The following is a 4,008-nucleotide window of genomic DNA, read 5'->3' as shown; positions in this document are numbered from 1 at the left end:
CAGGCAGGCAGCCAGCCAGCCAGCCACTCCCACTTTGTATTTATATGCATTCAATTTATATTCAAACATTATATATGTTAAGGGCCTAGTTTTAGTGTTTATTTTAAAAATGACAAACATCGAGTCGTTTTACCAGTCCTTTAGCGTTAACGGTGATGCATTTTAAAACTGAACAGAAATCACCTTTTCTGGATATATCAAATATCGAATCCGCTTAATGTGCCTACAATTCAATCATTCAAAAAATACATAATTTACATCATGCCTTTTCATAGAACAGACAATAAGATTTGAGACAATAAGAACTTTAGTTTTATAACTAAAGTTGCACAATTATACCAACTCTATGGTGGCTGGGTGGTAAGGTGTGTGGCTGGTGTTTTGGAAGTCGCGAGTTCAAACGACCCAATGGGAGTACTTTTTTTTTTTTTTTATGCCATACAATCTTCCTAGTACTATTATGTAGGTGTGTGTGTGTGTGTGTTTTTATTCATTCTTTGGTTTTATAGATGACATACATATTGACTCCTTTTACCGGTCCTTAATTAGGCTCTGGGGAAGCAATGGTGGTGGTGGTGGTGCATTTAAAACTAAACCAAAAATCACCAGTTCTGGACGCGTCAAATATCATATCCGCTTAATGTGTCTACAACCTAATTACTTAAAACTACACTATTTAATTCATTCATATCATGTGCATATTGGTCATTATGCTCATACAACCGACATAACAATTTATTTTCATTATTAGAATCATACATTTCATCAAGTAATACAGATACAAAGAGATTTTCTTTCTGAGAAGACCGTTAGTATTGGCTGGCTGGCAGGCAGGGCAGGCAGGCATTTGAGGGTTATTATTTCGCCTGTTGATTGGGGGGAGGGTTGATGTGTTAGGGGGTTTTCGGTTAGGTGTGGTGGTGGTGATTGGTGGTGATTGGTGGTGGTGGTGATTGGTGGTGATTGGTGGTGAGTAGTGGTGGTGGTGGTGGTGGTGGTAGTAGGTGGGAGGGGGGGGGGGGGGAAGGGGAATGATGGTCTGTGGATTCCTTCTCCGTACCCCTTACATATAAGCAAAAACATGCCTTCCTGTGGGTATAGAAACATTAACACAAATTATATCAGTAACTGATATTGTAGCCTTTTAAACAGAAAAGATTTGTACATACAAATACTTTTAAATTATCATTTATTTGTGGAAATGGCATTTACGTCATTAAATTGATACCTCAGCATCAAGTGTCCTGCAGTGGTCCAGTGGTAAAGTGTATATAAGTGATGCGTATTCTTGGAGTTGCGAGTTCAAACCCGGATTAAGCTATATATATATATATATATATATATATATATATATATATATATATATATATATATATATATATATATATATATATATATATATATATATATATATATATATATATATATATACAACATGTTTTGTTTTGGTTGTTTGTTTTTGTATAAAGCCTCACACACTATATTAAGCGAGTTTGTTTTAAACATGACATACATATTAATTCATTTTACCAGGCCTTATTCCACACAACTCCGTGAATTTCCCGTGGAGCCAGCCAGCCAGCCAGCCATTCAAACAAAAACAAACGAAACAAAACAAAACAAAACAAAAAACATTATTGCCAACAGCATTTGGTGTTCCCAGGCGGTCACCCATCCAAGTACTAACCAAACCCAACGTTGCTTAACTTCGCTGATCGGACGAGAAGCGGTGTTCTCAACGTGGTATGGCCGTTGGCATGAGACTGCCTACACATTGTGGCTAATAACCAACTCTTTTTAGTCATCACGGCAGGATACGGACCTTCTTGTGGTGTCTTAATGGTAATTGTATCCTAACATATTTTTGTCTCCTTGGCATGGATATTTAACATCGTTTATTCAGTCTTGGGTTTATGTTCTTTCGCCATTTACAGACATTTTACATCTACCTACTTCCTCAGCCTACCCTGCCAATTTCTAATGAATTTGTGGATTTTCTTTTGTAATACATACATGTGTGTGCTCATCTGCTCTTCAGTTTTTATGATATTTGTCTCATCTGTCCTGCTTTATGATACTTTTACAAAGAACATGAACAAATGCTTCTATTTTAGAGAAGATATGGGATCCAGGTTTCGGAGCCGTAAAACCAACCGTCGTGATTGGTGGACGAGTTGCCAGGTTGCAGCTTCTGTACCGTGCCGGCACATAAATAGGTTCGGCTCAAGCGGCGGCAGCATCATTCCCCCGTGACTGTCTGAGCGTCTCTCATCACCTTGGTTATCTCATCATCATCATGGTAGAAGCAAAGCCTACCAAGAAGGCTGCGGCTGCTGCTGCTGTGGTGGCCACCACCAGGAAACCTCGCGTCCAGGTTGCTCACCCGAAAACTAGTCAAATGGTTCTAGCCGCGGTCGCAGCACTCAAAGACCGTAAGGGCTCGTCTCTACAAGCAATCAAGAAGTACGTTGTTGCCAACAACAAAGTCGAGGCTGCCAAGATCGCCATTTACATCCGAAGATTTCTCAAGAAAGCAGTGGCTGACGGCATTCTTGTTCAGACCAAGGGAAGTGGAGCTAGTGGATCATTCAAGCTGGCCGTAGCAGAGAAGAGGGCCGTTCTAACTCCCAAGAAAGCCACCACAACCAAGAAACCATCTACAGCAGCAAAGAAGGCCGTGGTAACTCCCAAGAAAGCCGCCACAAGCAACAAACCACCTACAGCCTTGAAAAAGAAGCAGCAGCAGCAGCAGCAGCTTGTTGTTGGGAACAAAAAGCCCAAAATAAAGAGAGCTTCAAAATCTCCCAAACCACCCAAGGCAAAGAAAGCTGTCAAGAAAACAACAAAGGCAAAATAAACGACGACATGCAAGCAGCATGAATACACATGACAATAAACATCCAGGCCTCCCCCCTCAGTGGAGGGGCCTCATATGATTCCAAAAAGAGTTTAGTTTTGTAGACAAATAAATCATTACTTTTGGGGTAGATTTACTCTGTATATTATATATATATATATATATATATATATATATATATATATATATATATATATATATATATATATATATATATATATATATATATATATATATATATATATATATATATATATATACACACATACATGGGTGAGGTGATATGGTACCAAAGTTTTGGGTGAGGTGATTGACATTTACACAAGATAAAACACGAACCAATGGGAATAAAAACATAAGAATGGAAGTAACTGCAGAAGGCCTATTGGCCCATAACACAAGCACTTCCTCTTGATGCTTCTATATTGGTTCGGAGTCTTGAAGCTATAATATATATATATATATATATATATATATATATATATATATATATATATATATATATATATATATATATATATATATATATATATATATATATATATATATATATATATATGCACACAAAACTAAATAGTCTTGTTAGACAAATTGCCCCTATTAGAGGCAAGTTGACTAACAAGCCGAATGACTGCAATTGTTTTGAATTTGAGTTAAATCTAACATAGAAATGTAATCAAACCTAACCTAACCTATGCTAACCCAAGCTAAGCTAACCTAACCTAACCTAAGCTAAGCTAACCTAACCTAACCTAACCTAACCCAGCAATTCATGATCTTAATATAATACTGTTAATTGGATAAACCAATTTGGAAAGAAATGTTCGAAAATAACAAAATTAACTGTGCTTGTTAGGAAAATTGGGCCTTGCATACTTGTCCCAATAGTGTGGTTCTCGCTTTTAGGTACGACATAAACGTATACCTAAGTTGAGAGAGAAAAAGATTCGCACTCAAACATGCATATCGATTGCCAGTCCTGAATTCTGGGTAGATATTCGTGTCCTCCCTTTTCATTTACCATCATTTGGATACTATCAAAACAGCTCTGAGAAGGATAAAATGAATAAAACGGGTAGCTCACTCATGTAAAAAGGAAGAGTTGGGAAAGATATCTCTCTCTCTCTCTCTCTCCCCCTCCCCCCCCCCCC

General features: G+C 37.7%; 1 non-coding gene across 1 annotated transcript; it reads right to left on the bottom strand.

Moving 5' to 3' along the window:
* Positions 1 to 1,638: 1,638 nt before the first annotated feature.
* On the bottom strand, positions 1,639 to 1,757 carry LOC138362202 (5S ribosomal RNA). Its single transcript, XR_011227484.1, has one exon. It is a non-coding gene; the product is annotated as a 5S ribosomal RNA (ribosomal RNA).
* Positions 1,758 to 4,008: the final 2,251 nt, after the last annotated feature.

The sequence above is a fragment of the Procambarus clarkii genome, unplaced genomic scaffold (assembly GCF_040958095.1).
Source record: "Procambarus clarkii isolate CNS0578487 unplaced genomic scaffold, FALCON_Pclarkii_2.0 HiC_scaffold_1445, whole genome shotgun sequence".
Classification (NCBI taxonomy): Eukaryota; Metazoa; Arthropoda; class Malacostraca; order Decapoda; family Cambaridae; genus Procambarus; species Procambarus clarkii.
This window is presented reverse-complemented; position numbering and strand designations above follow the sequence as displayed.